The sequence below is a fragment of the Mytilus californianus genome, unplaced genomic scaffold (genome assembly GCF_021869535.1).
Source record: "Mytilus californianus isolate M0D057914Y unplaced genomic scaffold, xbMytCali1.0.p SCAF_3, whole genome shotgun sequence".
In the NCBI taxonomy this organism is placed as follows: domain Eukaryota; kingdom Metazoa; phylum Mollusca; class Bivalvia; order Mytilida; family Mytilidae; genus Mytilus; species Mytilus californianus.
The window spans coordinates 95,451,006-95,470,325 of record NW_026262679.1 but is presented as its reverse complement, the minus strand read 5'-3'; positions in this window follow the sequence as shown (position 1 = coordinate 95,470,325).

The following is a 19,320-nucleotide window of genomic DNA, read 5'->3' as shown; positions in this document are numbered from 1 at the left end:
TTCTGAAAACATTTCAATACTACCACTAACATCAGACTTTTCAGCATTAACATTGGCTTTAACCACTTTATTAGGACATTTGGCTCGTACATGACCAATTTGACTACAGTTGAAACACTTCTTTTGTTTACGTTTTCTCCGACACTTCAAGTACTTCTTGACAAATTTAGACAATATCTCAAAACCCGAACAAACAATTTCAGAACAAGTTAAACTTTTGTCACACGATTCAGTTTCAACACTTTCAGAAATAAAATTGCCAGTTGTAAGACAAACTGTTTCGTAATCAAGTGCCAAACATATTGCATCATCAAAACAATTGGGGTGTTTCAGAGCGACATGTTTCCCCATTTCACTATCCAATTTTGAAATCAATAAATCAACCAAATACAAATTCAAATCAAAATAACTCTCTGGATATGCCTTGTGTGCCAAAATTTTGAACCGCTGACCAAACTCAGAAATATTTTCACTCTCCTTTTTTGCACAATTTTTCAGTTCAATTTTGAAAAATGCTTCCCTTTCCTTAGGGTTAAACCTTTGAACCAACAAACTTTTCAAGTACTGATAATCTTGAATATGTTTCTTCTCTAGAAAACGTAAAACTGTCTGAGCCTCACCTCTCAAAATAATGATAAGTTGACAAGCCATTTCAAACTCAGTCCACTGATTCCATAATGAAACAGTTTCAAAATGACAATATAACATATCTATGATATTATTTGAATATTCTATACTTATGCACGGACTGCTCAAGTTAACACGCGTGATTATGTCTTATTCGTAGGCTGTCCAACTATTGGAATGGGAGATAACTCTAGAATACCAGAAGTTGTGATATGAGCCAAGAATTTTAATATCTGTTTATGTTGGGGTTTTTTTCACACATCACTTGCATATGATAACTTGCATGCAGTTGTACGAATATTTGACATTTAAAACTTCATTATAATTTGCTTTGCTGCTTTCAATTTCAAATAAAAGTATTTAAAGACTATAGTTAATTTGAAGGTAAGAAATATTAATTCAAAAAGAAAGATAACTCAATTTTTTCTTACAAATTACTAGATTTACCTCCCTGTTCATCACATAACCCATAAGATATGATCAATCTTATTTGGAGAATATATAGTTATACATTGATTGACCAATGAAAAGAGAGGTTATAAAATCCTTTGGATAGAGATAGCTTCCTGTTACATAATTTTTTTTTTTTGTTGAGATCTTAAAATTTAGGTGGATAGCCTATAATTCGTTACAATTTAAAGTCCGTTAAAAGTGCAGTCAAGGTCAGTTGTACTCTTAATTTGTTGCACATAACAAATACAAATGTATGTACATGTATGATGCTACGCTCCATCTCGTACATCATTGTAATATATTTATTGCGTGAACCCTGAGGATTCACGCTGTATATATTGGACGACCTCCGTAGTCTTTCGGAACACCGGAAGTCTTTTCGAAATACATCTGTTCTTTCTATGGCCCCCTTTGATATTCCGAATACAGCTTCTATTCGGAACTACATGCGCAATAGCTTATTAATCGACCTATTGAATATGCATTAGCATTTTAAAGTTGCTATAGAGATATGTGTTTAGTGTTAATTGAGACTGCTTACCGTAGTCATTTTAATTAGAGTCGCATATGTTACGAAATTTATTCTGATGCAAGCTGTGTTAATAATATAGATTTTAAAACTGCCTAATTTTCAAACGACCTTCATCCATAGTCATTTTAATGTGAGTTGCACGCAAATACAAGCTGCTAATATTTACATTACCTATATGCGTAGTTATTTTAATTAGAGTCAAACGTTGATACCAGCTGTGTTCAGATATGAGGTAAGATTTCATGTAAACAATGCGATATATTTGAAACGATTATGCGTATTTAAGATTAGTTAAAACTGAAATTAAAAAAGAAGTCCATCTAGCATTTCATTTAAGATTCTACATCTAGGGAAGATGGACAAAACAAGGAATTTCATTTTTTTTAATACTGAAATTAAAAGGAAGTCTTTCTTGCACTTTAATAAAATTTTACGTCTAGGATAGGTGTAAAAACAAATCGGTTATTGTACTAATTAATCATATTTCAAGACAGTAATTGAGTATAAAATTATTCATAATTGATACTGAGAGAATCTTAATTATTCAGAGAGACGCCTGTTGTTACCATTTGTTGACACAATGGCTATATTCAAAGGCCATGCAGGTGGAATGGGATGTAGGCTTTACGAGTGAGACAATAGCCTATTCAACTACTGATAAAAATTCTTATATTCAAATGACATTTTTTGAAATTGAATATACTGTATTTGCTTAGTAATCTAATTTTTTTTTTAAATTGAAAGACGATTTAAATTTTCGAAAAAATCCTAGAAATATCTGCGATGTTAATGAAATTTTTTTCTTATTATATTTACGTATAAAAAAAGGTCTTTTTTGTCGTTAAATGCATTAGGATACCTTGCATTTGTCATGCTCTCTTGTAAAACTGGCGCAAATGAAAGAAAAAATCGGCGCAAGTGAAATGCAGATCGGCGCAAATGCAAAACGCCGGTAAAACAAGATAAATTTGCTGAAAGACCCCCTTACTAAATTATTAAAATCTGCCATTTGATATTTATCATATTATCTTCGGGTGTAAATCAGATACACCTTCTCTGGCTAACGCCGTCGTTGTCACATATATATATATATATATATATATATATATAAACAAGTCTAAATTGAAAACAACGTTCAAACCTATGATTGCGTTGGATAAAAACCGCAATTTTTATACGTGTGCATGCAAAAACAAATTTCTTGTTAGAGGGGTCTAAATACAGCACAAACAACATTTTCCAAAAGACCAAAAAAGTGAAAAAGTATATTTTAACAAAACGCATTTGACTAACAGGTCGAACAACAAATGTTCTTAAACCCTGCTGACTGCCATTGGCGATTGCCAAATAAACGGATCACAAGGTGTAATAAATGGATCTTAATTAAAAATTTAATACCAAACAGAAAACAATAAACTTGCGGCAAAGATGGTATACCGCAAACAAAGTTGCAAAGATTTTTGTACACCATATCCGGATTTCGACAATTAATGTCTCTTCAGTGATGTTAGGAATCGAAACAGTATTTGGAAGGCCATGTAATTTACCTCAATTTAGGATAGACTCTCGAATTTTGAGGAGTCAAATTAGGATGAACGGATCATATAAACCCGAAGGCAAATATAATACAAGCCCAAACGAAAAAATATAAACAAGTCTAAATTGAAAACAACGTTCAAACCTATGATTGCGTTGGATAAAAACCGCAATTTTTATACGTGTGTATGCAAAAACAAATTATATACATGTATATACAAGTCTAAATTGAAAACAACGTTCAAACCTATGATCGCGTTGAATAAAAACCGCAATTTTTATATATATAACGAAAAGCACCTATGAACTACACCAAAAAAACTACAACCAGTGAACAACATGCTTCTGACTTAAGACAGGTGTCGGAGGGAATATCTTTATGAATAAGAAAATGTGATAGGAATACCAATGAGACAACTCTCCATCAAGACACAGTGTTGTCAAAATAAGCAATTATAGGTTACAGTACAGCCTTCAACACAAAGCATTGGCTCACATCGAACAGCAAGCTATTAAGGTCCCCAAAAAGACCATTATAAAACAATTCAAACAGGAAAAAACAAGTCTAATTTGACTACAAACGAGAAACGAAAAGCACATATGAACTACACAAAAAAAAAATACAACCACTAAACAACATGCTTCTGACTTAGGACAGGTGCATATAAATGCAGCTGGTTTAAACGTTTTTACATGCTAACCTTAAGACAGTAGTGTAACATTACCACTTAAAAGACACCCTTTAAAAATTAATGACAAGGTCGTGTTCAGATAAAACAGGAACACCTAATAATACTTCATAAATGTGACCCTTAATCAAACTAATATTTAGGAGATGGGTATTCAGTGGTATTTTCATGTTTGACCATGTTAGGTTTTTTTGTTGTTGTTATCATTTTTGTTTGTTTATTTTCAAGTACTAGGTGTAAACTGTTTTGCCTGGGCTATTAATAGCTTTCTTTATGAATTGGTTTTGGTCATGAAGGTGAAGAGGATCATGACAGTGCAATTCAAATTGGATATATTTACAATTATATTTTCACGCCATTTTTCATGACACACAAATCAAAATATATGACATCAAAATAAAAAGTGACTAGCGTTTAAAGATTATTCTGAAACGAATATTTTGGATCATTCAGAAAAAATTTAGCGATATCCCCAAAGTGTGTAAAAGGTTTTAAAAAGTATTTGTTTTTAACAAAAGAGGTTTGTCATCTTAAACTTTAAGAGCACGATGCACACAACTTAAAAATGCCAATACTTACTACCCTAAGCTTCACAAAAACCTTGCAGAGCAGGCATAAAGCTTTTAACAATGATCAAAATCAAGCCATTGTTCAGATAACAATGAACATATCTCAAATTTCAATAAAAACAGCTTTAAGGTTCACGTATTGCATTTCTTTTTTAAAGAAAGCAACTTGTTATGATTCTTTGCTTCTTGTTGCAGTTTATACTGTCTAAGAATAGATACAACCTTGAATCTCTTATATTTGACATAGAATTATTGATCGTTTTACAGATAAGTATCAAAGTTTTGTTAAACATGTTGGAGAATATATTAATTTATATAAATATAATTATGTGACGGTATTTTGCATAGTATGTCTTAGTACAGTTTTAAAGACTTTGTGTGATGTTATGAAGTAATCTTCGCGTAGTGCGATGATTTTTGTCACGCAGTGTGACTTGAGTTGCAGTTAGTTTGAACTGTAGTTATTTATGACGAGTTACAGTTAGTTTGAACTGCATAGTTATGTACTATTGACATATTACCTCACTAGATCGCTTGTTGCGATGTATTTGGTCGGCCAGTGCGACATGACATGTTGTAATAATTTGATATATATGGATATTATATTTGATTTTCATTGAGTAAAATTTTGATTTTATTAACTATAATGAATCATAATAAGTAAAAATAGAGAAAAATGAAATCTGTCTATATTATATAATTATAATTATTACAACTGATGTCAATTAGAAAACTTGTTCCAGTATTTATATCGTTTACACGTTATATTTAGATACTAATTTGTAATAGATGTAGAATGAATAACCAGACATGATTATAGATGTCCAGACGAGCTAGGTAAAACATTTGATTTTGAAAAAAAAAAAAAATATTTGTGTCTCCTGTTAATATAATTAATCATATGCAGATATTTTAGGCCAAATTATTTAAATAGTATCAACGGAAGTATCGGCTCTTTATATTTGACCTAGGATTATTGATTGTTTTACTTATAGATTATCGTTGGTTATCTCAACGAGATTGATTTTCTCGCTTGAGCCGGTACGGCGAAAGTGAGAAAAGCAATCGAGTTGAGATGACCAATGATAATCTGTTTATCGCTATTTTACCTATGAAGACGTTGTTAATTTCCTTGACAACGGCATGTGTTCCCTTAGTTTCTAGCGATAATTTTCATATCACTTGACTCCGTTTTCATATCACTCGACTCCGCTGAGAAAGGAAATTATCAGTCAGCAAGATCAATGGAAAAATTCGTAAAATAGCGATAATGATAATTATCGAAGTTTTGTCATAGATGTTGAATATGTTTTATATATAGATAATTAAAAGTGACCGAATCATTTAACCGTATAGTGCAAAGTCTGTGTTAGTAGTACACTTGTTAAATTTACTTGATGTTATGATATGTAGTAATCTTCGCGCAGTGCGATGATTATTGTCACGCAGGGTGACTTGATGTTATGAGGGTCTTGGTGGGGGTTTACAGAAAAGAGAATAATGGGGGAGGGGAATTAGAAAAATACAGAAATAAAATTAGGACCTCCCATCCAGACCCTCTTGTTATGATATGTAGTAATCTTCGCGCTGTGATTATTGTCACGCAGGGTGACTTGAGTTACAGTTAGTTTGAACTGTAGTTATGTATGTCACGCAGGGTGTTTTGAGTTAGTTAGTTTGAACTGTAGTTAATTATGTATGTCACACAGGGTGACTTGAATTAGTTAGTTTGAACTGAATAGTTATATGTACTATAGACATTATTTTACATGAGCGCTATGTATGTGAACATTAATATTTCTGATTTTCATTTCTTTTATTTTTCTATTTATAGTCTCAACGGAAATCAAAGATTTGCCATATCATGTGGTTGATGGTTGACCGTGTATTATCGAATCATCTATGCCAGTACTATTCTTATGGATTACCGCATTTATTTCGATGGTGGTGTGTTTCAAATGGTTTTCAGCATTATTTCGCTTTTATTGGTGGACTTAGTTTACCGGGAAATAGTGTGTCCAATTTGGAATCTTGGCATTTGATTCAAATCGTACTCTTTTGTTTTGTCGAAGTTACTGCGAGCAACCAAACTTATATTAGAGTTTTGTCTTATTTATACGAAGGAATTTAGTACAGAAATACTTTAAATTCGGACAAGCATGGCGAGGGAGAATTTTAATATATTTCTTTTCTTTTGACTTTAGGGATTTCCCTTGTGTTAAATATAGTTAGATATATAAAACTGGTTAGAGAAGTTGCAAAACGGCTTATTGTTATTTATTTTGGATTTAGATATATTGGTTTTATATGCACATGAAATCTTTTGGCGGTTTAAAGGGTGGGGTTCCGTTATATTATATAAAGAAATTGTTAAGCTGACAGTTCATCGAAGGTGCTCACAGTAACTACAATGTACAGTTTACCGTTTATTGTCATATTTATGAATATGAATCATAAAGAGTTTAAGTTCATTTACATATAATGATGTGTTGGACAATTTTGTTGTATGCAAATGTCAATTTGTTCGTCCTGAATATGCATGAAATATTTGCCACTGGACGTTAAGCAACCAACAATCAATCAATCAATTTGAATACTGTTATTAAATTATATTAGATTATTATGTTATTAAACATTGTTTGCTAGAGAAAAGAACAAGTTTCTGCGAGCAACCTAACCTACATTAGAGTTTAGTCTTATTTATACGAAGGAATTTAGTAACGAAATACTTTAAATTCGGACGAGCCTGCATGACGAGGGAGAATTTAACAGTTAGTATCACGTGTCCATACATGTATATATGAAAGAACCGTTAGTACAATAATTTTCCTCTATACTTCGAAACGCGGGAAATTATTATTAAAATGAACAATGTGTATCTGGATAGAATAAACGAGCTTTATATTCTTCAAGTTTTAGAATATTATTTTGATGTACGAAATAACGATGATCTACAAATGAGGATTGTTTAGAAAAAAAACCGAGGCAGCACGACTGAATGTTACTGAACTAATTGTTTATTGAAGTAAAGAGTTTTATACACCGAAGCAGGTTTAAACACTTCTTCAAAGACGAAAATAATAAATCAAATCTAATACTTTATTGTCATATAAATCGTAAAAGTTTTGTGACAAAATGAATATAATCCACAATAAACATACAAAAACAGAAACAGAAAGGAACAGAAAAAACAATCTCCTAGAAAGAATAATTACAAAACAATCTATATTCATATAAAAATTTCTTCAACTGAAAAAGAAAAGTGTTTTAAACACGGCCAGGATTTTTGATTACCAGTTCTTCCAGCGTAGAAAGTTTGTGGCAGTTTTGTGAATGATTTGATGTCAAATGCTACTGAGAATGAAAGCCGCAAACTATTTGCCTACTACTTCGTTGAAAATTTATTAACGTCACCAGTGAGTCTATAATACCGCCAAGAATGTGAACAACTGTTACAAATGAAAGCACAAAACGTACCAACAATGGGCCTGAGTCTTTTTAGATCAAGAACTGACTATTATATTGTTCATGTCGAGATCATGTCTGGAATCTACAAACGACTATACGTAATTGGCTTTGCTCATTCGTTAAAGGCCCGTGTGATCTATTGTTGTTAACATCCTCGTCAGTTTGGACTCTGACGAATATTTGTCTTATTGGCAATCAAACTACATCTCCTTATATTCATATAACTGCACATTAATTATCAGTGGCTAGATTATCTTACAGATTTAATGCCATCTATTGTATCTGAACCTGCCAGCTATAATAATCTGCGAAATAGCTAAACTTATACAGTTCCAATAACTCAGTATCAACAATCTCTTCTCGCTGCCACTTCTCAGGCCCTGGAACAATTTATAATCAAGTTCTATCCATACCCTTACTTTCCAAATTTTGGATTTTTTTCTTCAAAAATGAAGCTTTTGACTAAGATATATATCATTAATATTGTTTGTCATGAGAGATTTTAAATATATTAACTTATTCAGTATATGTTTTATTATATATTGACCAAAAAATCTTAATTTACCTTACATTTGACAATTTTCTGTTTTCAGGGATTTCATGATAAAAAAAATCTTAGTTTTTGGCTCAAAATATTTAATTCTCGTTATGAAATTTTGTCAGTTTTCTAGTAATATCCTGTTTGTTATGTTTCAAATAGAGCTTAATTTGACAAATTTCCCGGTTTCCTATTTTCGGAAATTACATGATAAAATATTAGTAATATAAAAGTACTAATTTCCGGTCATGCAATTTTGTCAGTTTCCTTATACAATCATGTTTATGATGTTTCAAATATAGTTATATTGTAAAAAAAGATGATGCTCCATTAATAACATGAATATCAAAATTTCCCAGTTTTCATCGATTGTTTTAATTATAAAAAACGATTATTTTAATCCGAAATCATCAATTGTCCCACGTATTACTTGGAAGACTTTTAGTATATCAAAATTGGATGAAAAACACTCAAGTAGTCTATGTTGCAATTTTGATGATGTTTAATAAATAAAGGCAACAGTAGTTAACCGCTGTTCAATAGTCATAAATCGTTCAAGCGAAAACAAATCCGGGTAACAAACTAAAACCGAGGAAACACATCAACTATAAGAGGAAAACAACGGAACAACAGAAACACTGAACTGCAACAAAAACAAACGCCAACATACATAGAAACGACATGATACCAACTGCCATATTCCTGACTTGGTACAGGACATTTTAAGAAAAAATAGTGGGTTGAACCTGGTTTTATGGCTAGCCAAAACTCCCGCTTATATGGCAATGTTAAAAATACCGCTAAAATAACAACACTACGTGACAGGAATACAGTACAAACAAACGCAAGAACACTCAGCACAGAGAAATACATTAATAAATATATAATAGTACATAACAACATGTAAACTGCAGAATAACAACGGACACCTCCCATGAATTTACGACAGCACACCAGGACACCACAAACGAAATATAAACTGCGCGTCACATGAATGGATCAACATCACAAAAAGTGACGTATTTTTTGTGACGTTTATATTATCACATTTAAGCCTTTTCTGCATATATTGACTGGACTGTATGCCATAAGCCATCGATTTAAGATGGATCATTGGTATATATTTCCTCAGATAGAATTTTCTTATACTTTGCCAGATTGTAGATTTTTCCATGCTTTTTTTTAAAAATATAATAAAAAGTATGGGTCACCGTGATATTTTTCGAGCTACAAGTCAAGCAAAATTACCCAAATTTGCATTGATTGTTCATGACAAAAAAACGTTTTTGTGAATAAAAAGAAATCCATGCGATAGAATTTTGAAATAAAATATAAGATGATAGGTTTTAAGATATGCTTTAAGACTGTAAAAAGAAAAAAATTGTGTCACCGACCTTGTCTTCTTGCTACAAGTAAAAATTAAGAATTTCTCTATATTCCTTCATAAAAAAATTTTGAGTTATCTCCCCTTAAATGGCTAAGTTGACATTTTGAACCGAACAAACACAAATATTTGGTATTTGATAAATCAGTCTAAATAATACAATACATCACTGATTTTTTTTATTCCAATAAACAGTCTAACCCATTAATTGCCAATCTGTCTCAAAATTTGCAGATTTAAGCAAAGAACTAGACCTATTGTGAACTGCTACTTTACAATTCAAGATGGCGGTATACAGTTAATCTACCTTAAATTAAATGTTTTCAAGGGATAAATATTTTAAGAAAAACGATTTTTCATTATTAGATTTTGATATTTAAATAAGAATATTACGGAAACGTTCGTGAATACCACGTTCAATTTTAACAGACGTATCCGTTTACGACGGAATTGTTAATTAAATCATTCAGTTATTTAAAAGGAGATTTGAATCTCGAAAATCTTAGGCACTATTTGGTTGGAATTTAAATCTGGATGAATGAAATATTCTTTTTGCAAAGATAAATCCTGATTCCATATTTTTGTGATAAATACAAATTATTCAATTGACAAATTAAAATGATTGTTCACGTGATAATGCAGGGAAAAATTTTAAATCTATTCGAAAAAAACCTCACCCTTCCCCCATTATAAAACCCCTCCTGGAGATCATAGTGTTTGTTTTCTCAGTAAAATTAATTGTATATAAACTAGTGTACTTACGCTTGCATAGACTGTTGTTTTTGATGCAGTTTGGAGGAGAACACTCTTCTCTCAACGAACTGTTTCTATTTGGTCTGAGATAAAAAAAAAAAAAAAAATTAAAAGGTATAACTCAAATCGTCAATGTAGTCGCAATAAAAAATTCATGAAAAAATAAATTCTGAATGATCGAAGTTGATTTGCAGAACACTATGTTCCTTTCGAAAATTTACTTCTTTCTCAGTAATTCTCGAAAACAAATAAAAGTGTTTTATGTTGAAGTTTTATAAATCGTTCGGTAAAATCAGCTATGAAGTCTCATTGGCAATCATAGAACATTTCCTTATTTCTATATTGATAAACATTTGTGCAAATTATTTAATAGTGAAGTTTTTGTCTGTTTGCCAGCTATTGTAAAAAAAAATTTTTTAGCTTGCTTGTTTTGATTTATGCATGTTACTTATCTATTTTATTATGAATGTTTTTTTATTTATATGTGTGCTGTGTATTAGGTCAAATGTGCTTATAATTTGTTAGTTTTTTTAATTTAAATATCAAGTAGGTTAAGCGCTCTACAGAGCTCATGTTTACTATGTTAACTTGTACATATCATGTCCGACTCTAAATAAAAATTTAAGTTACTAACTTATACTTACTTACCTACCAGCGTTGACATCATACACGTCGAAATTGCTTAAAATATTCAAAACTACTAAAACTAAAATACGATCGCAGTATTAAAGAATAATAAAAGAAACATACTCATCTTTAAATGGCAAAATCTCAGAGTAAACATTTTCTAAATTTGAACCAAAATTGGTTGGTATCTGCAATAAATTATATACTGCTATCATCATTACACACATCATCCTCACAATAATTGAAGACAATCGCCAGTGAAAGTTACTATGCTAATTGTAATAAGTCTCGTTTTGATGAAAATATTTCCTTGTGCCATACATGAAGGGTTTAATAATAATTGTATTAATCATAATTTGCTGAAACGTACCGGAATTAAATCATCACAGAGTTTAAAAATATACCAACATTTGTTCAAGATTTTCATCAACTTAAAACGCATCTGTAATTCAAAAAGTTGTTCATCAATACACGTTGCTGGTGACGGCTATATTGTATATTTCTTTTTAAATATGGCATCGTTTACCATAATTAGTGTATTTGTATCTGAAAAACCATATAGGCATAGTTTTACTGCTTGGAGAATTTTGATTTTGTTCTAGTCCTTTATATGTACACTACAATTAATCAGAAATAACACTAGTCTTATTAGATTTGGTACGTCCGAAACGCTCGCCTAGATTTACTTTATTAAGGAATGCGCAACGCACGGTCTTTGACAATAGATACGCCTCTATACGTGTACAATGTGTCGCGCTCTTACAAAATAACAGTCATGGAAAAATTGTGAAAAGTTAAAAAAAAAAAAAAAATTCAAAGAGCTATCATCAACAACAAATTCCATAAACGACAATATTTGTATTTTAATCGCTTATCTATACTACTAAAATAACGAGGTCAATTTGTTAGCCGGCATGACGTAAAAACGACGAATCAACGGATTCAACTTTATATATAACTAATATAGAACAATGGTGTTGATTAAAAAAAATTACATCATTTCAGGCCCTTTTGTTTTCCACATAATTAATATAACCAATAATTAACAAGTTCCGGGTCGAATCCGATACCAAAAGAATATGTCACATGTAGTTTCCGTTTGTAGTAAGAAAACCAGGACGGGTTCAAACAGAAAGATTTTGAAAGCAGAGAAAACTGTGCACCTTATAATCAGCATGACTTTATTAGATGACAATACGAATACTACAAATCTAGGCTAAAAATATGGCGTAGGTTATTTAATTCAGTAACGGACCCGCGCGGGTTTGTTCTAGGATAATTACATCTTATATAAGAAAGCCAGATTTTGATTGGTTGATAGCCAGTGTATTTTTCGCATATTCTAATATTTTTTCCTCATTTCAAACGAATTTGCCTGTTTTTCACCACTGCCGGTGAATTTGCCTCAAATACCATGGTATTTTCCATTTTGGATATTCATTTTTTACCCTCTCGAGCATTTTCCCGCCAAAATTTTTCAAATATGACGTTACAAAAAAAAGAGCTAACGGGTATTAGTACATGTATAATTCCCGCGGTTCTATGATAATATCCTCTTATCCTCAAAATTATGCATAAACATGTTAATGAATTAGTTGCAATCCAAATCTATTTGGTGTAATTAAACAGATATATCATGTTATGGAGGGGTATTTGCGAAAAATACCAGTCTTGGGACCGAATTTCCCTCGCCTAGCGGCTCGGGAAATTTTACAGTCCCTTGACTGGTATTTTTCGCAAATAACCCTCCATTACATGATATATCTGTTCATTATTGTATTAAAGAATATACAACAAGGTATATAAGACTTAATGAATTCGTTTTATTGCCCGTCAAATTACGTAGAACATTATGTATTCGGGTATGATGTCTAAAGCTGTGAAATTAACAAATCCTAAAATAAATTTAGTTTGGGGCATACGATTTAGTATCAGGGGCAGATAATGACTCATTGAAGTTTAATGCGTTGTATTCGCGACGTTGCTGCGAGGATGCATCCGCATTTTATGACATCCTCAAATCGGGTCTCAAGAGAAATCAGATATATTGTTTTGGAAGCACGTGCAATCTACTGTGGGACATAAAGCTCGAGTTACAAATTCTGTCGCTAAAAATATCCAATAAATGTCTGAGATTCGCAATATTTAAACTTCTGGTACAATGTATACAACGGGAATAATTTCATGACGATGTTGCATTATCAATACACTGCGAAGTTATTTGCGCCAAAACAGAAATTCTGTTTACAACATAAATAATTATGTTTTATGTTAAGCCATAAAACAAGCATGAGGACCATGCTATATATTATGACAAAAAGTACCGAACTTCAAGGTAAATTCTAAAAAGGAGGAAGTCCATAAAAACTGACAAAATCAAGCGTAAGACTATATCAACTAACAGAACGGATGGATAACAACTGTCATATTCCTGACTTGGTACGGGTATTTTCCCAAGAATATGGTGGGTAAAACCTGGTTTTATAGCAAAGTATGACAGTTGTTTTTATCCCGTTGTATTAACAAAATTGGGTGAGCAACCCAAACAGAAATAATTGGTTAATGTGACAATAATTGGGTTCCAGCAGTCATAACTGTGTAAACATACATCACATCCTTTTTGTTGATAGTACATACAGTAAATTAAAACATAATGCTGTACTGGTATACACTTTCCTGATAAAGTACAAATTAAGTAAAATACAAATACAAGGGTTAACAAAATTAAAAAAAAAACACTGTAAAAACCTCTTGCATCCGTGTCACACCTATAGACCGACCTGCACCAGGAACGCCCATAGCCAAAACCCGATAGCTGGATGCATTAATACCGAGTAATGTCAAAAGTCATACGACCGAAAGGAACATAATAGCACATATACCAATAAAGTGAAAACTGTAGAGTAAATAAAAAGATACATAAGTTCAGCACCTAGAATTTTTAACTCAAATCCATCTTGTATTATTTGTGAAGTGGACACAGAATATTTATCTATTAGATCTTGGTACTTTCCGATGAACTTTTGAGAAAAGGGACAAAACGTTCTTTGACAAAATCCTGGCACATTAATTTTTTGCTCAGACACCGATGATGTTTCACAAAGTCTGATTAGCAGCTGAAAGCTCTTGAATATAGAATGAATTGAGTAATTTTTACTCGATACGCGGGTGCAGCTGCAAAGGAGATAAAAATTTATAATTTCAACATTGAAAAAATCTCGTTTGTCATAGATTCTGGTATTGAGATGACCGCTGTTGTCAAATTCAGGTATATATAAAAATAAGACACCTTACGGCCTTCAACTATGAGCAATGCCTATACCGCATAGTCAGCTATAAAAGGCCCCGAAATGACAAATGTAAAACAATTCAAATGAGAAAACTAACGGCCTAATTTATGTACAAAATAATGAACGAAAAACAAATATGTTACACAGCAACAAACGAAAACCACTGAATTACAGGCTCCTGACGTGGGACAGGCACATACAGAATGTGGGGGGGGGGGGGGGGGGGGGTTGAACTAGTTAGATGGCGCCAAACCTTCCTCGTAACCTGAGTCAGTAGTGAAACAGCACAAAACAGGAACACACTATACAAAACAATAAACGAAAAAAAAATCTGATAAAGTGAAACACACAATAACCACTCAATTACAGGCTCCTGACTTGGGACAGGCACATTTAGAATGTGGCGAGAATATTAAACTTGTTGAAGGCGCCAACCTTCTCCCTAACCTGGGACAGTGGTGTAACAGTACAACATAAGAACAAACTATAATAAAATGCTTCGCAGAGCTCAGCCTGATACGACCGCAGAGGTCGAACCTTGAACAGTTGGGGCAAGTTTGGACACAATATTCAAGCTTGATACTGTCTGAATTTGGATTGTGATCAAATTTTTGACATAATATAGGTTTCTGACACAAAATAAATGTGGTCAAAGAGCTTAAAAATTTGAAATGGGACATTCATTTTACCTAGAATGGTCTGATATCCAAAATCTAACAACATGGTTAGATTCAGCATATAAAAAATTTAATTTTAGTTGAAATCAATCAAAAGTTTAATTTTGGACCCTTCAAACCTTAATATGGACTAATTTGAAAACAGGGCCCAAAATGAAAAATCTAAATGCACAATAAGATTCAGCATATCATACAGCCGCAATAATTCAGTTTTTGATGAAATCAAACAAAGTTTAATTTTGGACCCTTTTGACCTCAATGTAGACCAATTTAAAAATGGGGCCCAATATCCAAAAAAGTAATACAAGGTAAGAACCCCCAAAAATTAAAGACTTTAAATTAATCCCATTGAAATTGGTTAATAGATTTGTATTTATTTTCAATTGAAGATTTCTTGCTATTGCACAATACTGTGCAATTGAAGATTTCTTGCTATTGCGCAATACTGTGCAATTGAAGATTTCTTGCTATTGCGCAATACTGTGTAATTGAAGATTTCTTGCTATTGCGCAATACTGTGCTATTGTGCAATACTGTGCTATTGCGCAATACTGTGCTATTGCACAATAATGTGCTATTGCGCAATACTGTGCTATTGCGCAATACTGTGTTGTTGCGCAATACTGTGCTATTGCGCAATACTGTGCTATTGCGCAATACTGTGCAATTAAAGATTTCTTGCAATGCGCAATACTGTGCAATTGAAGATTTCTTGCTATTGCCCAATATTGTGCTATTGTACAATACTGTGAAATTGCGCAATACTGTACAATTGAAGATTTCTTGCTATTGCGCAATACTGTGCAATTGAAGATTACAAAAACTTTGAAGAAAAAAAATATGAACCCCAAAAAATTGGAAAAAAAATCCCCCCCCCTCCCCTTGGAGTAATTACCCCCAAACTCAATCCCAGCCTGCCCTTTGTGGTTTGGAACCTTGTAGTACAATTTTAGAGAGATCCATACACTTACACACAAGTTATTGTCTGGAAACTAGAAAAAATGCAATGAAGTTTATTAAACTAAAGTTATTGGCAAATTTCCAATGGAATTTATTAATAATAAAGTTTTTGACAAATTTCCAATATACATAATTTAAAAGCAGTTTAGGTGAGATAAACAAAAAAGCTTCATCAGCAACATTTTATATTGGCAAATTTCCAATGAAGTTCATTAAACTAAAGTTATTGGCAAATTTCCAATGGAATTTATTAATAATAAAGCTTTTAGCAAATTTCCAATATACATAATTTAAAAGCAGTTTAGGTGAGATAAACAAAAAAGCTTCATCAGCAACATTTTATATTGGCAAATTTCCAATGAAGTTCATTAAACTAAGGTTATTGGCAAATTTCCAATGGAATTTATTAATAATAAAGCTTTTAGCAAATTTCCAATATACATAATTTAAAAGCAGTTTAGGTGAGATAAACAAAAAAGCTTCATCAGCAACATTTTATATTGGCAAATTTCCAATGAAGTTCATTAAACTAAGGTTATTGGCAAATTTCCAATGGAATTTATTAATAATAAAGTTTTTGGCAAATTTCCAATATACATAATTTAAAAGCAGTTTAGGTGAGATATTCAAATGAGTTTCAATTACCAACCTTACACTGCCTTTTAAATTATGTTTTGTACTTAAGTAATTGTCCATTAACCTGGAAACCCTTTTCCCCCTTTTTTGCACCTTATTCCTTAACGGTTTGAGCCATAACTCCCAAAGACAATTCTTACCATCCCTTTGTGGTATTCCAATATCCAAAATCTAAATACATGGTTAGATTCAGCATATCAAAGAACCCCAAGAATTCAATTTTTGATGAAATCAAATAAAGTTCAATTTTGGACCCTTTTAACCTCAATGTGGACCAATTTGATAACCGGGCCCAAATATCAAAAATCTAAATACATGGTTAGATTCAGCATATCGAAGAACCCCATATATTCAATTTTTGTTGAAATCAAACAAAAAGTTTAATTTTGGACCCCGATTTGGACCAACTTGAAAACTGGGCCCATAATAAAAAAAACTAAATACATGTTTAGATTCAGCATATCAAAGAACCCCAAGAATTCAATTTTTGTTAAAATCAAACTAAGTTTAATTTTGGACCCTTTGGACCTTAATGTAGACCAATTTGAAAACGGGACCAAAAATTAAGAATCTAAATACACGGTTAGATTCGGCATATCAAAGAACCCCAATAGTTAAATTTTTGATGAAATCAAACAAAGTTTAATTTTGGACCCTTTTGGCCCCTAATTCCTAAACTGTTGGGACCAAAACTCCCAAAATCAATCCCAATCTTCCTTTTGTGGTCATAAACCTTGTGTTTAAATTATATAGATTTCTATTGACTTATACTAAAGTTATTGTGCAAAAACCAAGAAAAATGCTTATTTGGGCCCTTTTTTAGCCCCTAATTCCTAAACTGTTGGGACCAAAACTCCCAAAATCAATCCCAACCTTCCTTTTGTGGTCATAAACCTTGTGTTAAAATTTCATAGATTTCTATTTACTTATACTAGAGTTATTGTGTGAAAACCAAGAAAAATGCTTATTGGGCCCTTTTTTGGCCCCTAATTCTTAAACTGTTGGGACCAAAACTCCCAAAATCAATCCCAACCTTCCTTTTGTGGTCATAAACCTTGTGTTTAAATTTCATAGATTTCTATTAACTTTTACTTAAGTTATAGTGCGAAAACCAAATGTCTTCGGACGACGACGACGACGACGACGACGCCAACGTCATACCAATATACGACCGCAAAAATTTTGAGGTCGTATAAAAATCAGTTGAAAAAGGCTTAACTCATCAGATGGACACAAATAGAAATACATCTAGCAAAAACACAGAGTGGACGTGGACGGGTACTTATACATCCACACAACAGAAAGACACTAAGTACAGATCTGAGAGTACTCGCAGTTACTGACAGCTATTGCAAAGCCAATAACAACTAATGAAAAAAATCATGCATCTAAAACTAAAATATCAATCAATACACATCCAACATCCAATGGATTTAGTGTAAAATCGACAGATTTATATGTCTAGAAATGAGGTAGAGGAAGCTCACGGTATCTATGTACTTTAATCTCTAGTTAAAGAGGCTATATTAATGGGACACAATCAGAAAAGTTTGATCTTTAATTAAAGAACATCATCATTATTCCTGCATACATGTATATGAAATTAAATGATATAGCTTTTTTTATTGCGTGAGCCCCCTGAGGGGTTCAACCTATATATTAGTGAGTTTTGCAAGCTTCTATGGGCCATTCGATATCCTCGGATACAAGATTTTCGGAACGTCTCGAAAAGTTTCGATCATTTATACAGGTAGTTGTTTATGTCTTTGATACTGTCCCTCTATGGATAGGCTACCACGTGACCATTGTATAGTTCAACAATTGTAGATCAGAAAATTAAAAAAAATAAAGACTAGATTGAAGTAAAACATCATTTATATATTGGCACCTATTTGCCTTTTGGCAGAGCATATGCGTTTTTTAATAATGCGAAATAATCAGAATTTTATCAAATATCAAGTATAATGATAACGCAATTATATAATTTATGCTTTGAGACGGCCCCTGTGCGCGTTATTTTAATGTATTCAATACAACGTGCTATTGTGCATTGTGACAATAAACCTGGGAATAGTATACTAATATATTATGTCTCAGAATAAACTGATTATTTCTAAACGTTTACCACCTGACATTATGTACTTCAATCACAGCCTTGGCAAATGTCGGAAAGCGAGAAGAAAATTAACAAAACGATATTTCTGTTATGAATATTTATCTTGGGTCGGAAAGCATAATCATAATTAAACAAAACGATATTTCTGTCAAAATATTTAATTTCATTAAATTACACTAACAGACCAAGTTGAAATAACTGAGACTAAACTTGGCATTAATAGAATATAATGTATAATGTTATATTATGTCCGACATGTCTGAGCAGTGAATACATTTATGAAAATTATATGCAACATATGAGCACCAATTATCAGGGATGCGTACACATAAATTAGTTAAATTTAAACAGTAGTGAATGAAAATAATACTTCTCAACGATTTTAAATCCTTGCATCTCACACAAAACGTATTAAATATTTTACAATAATCATTTAATTATTACGTTAATTATCTAATTTCATTT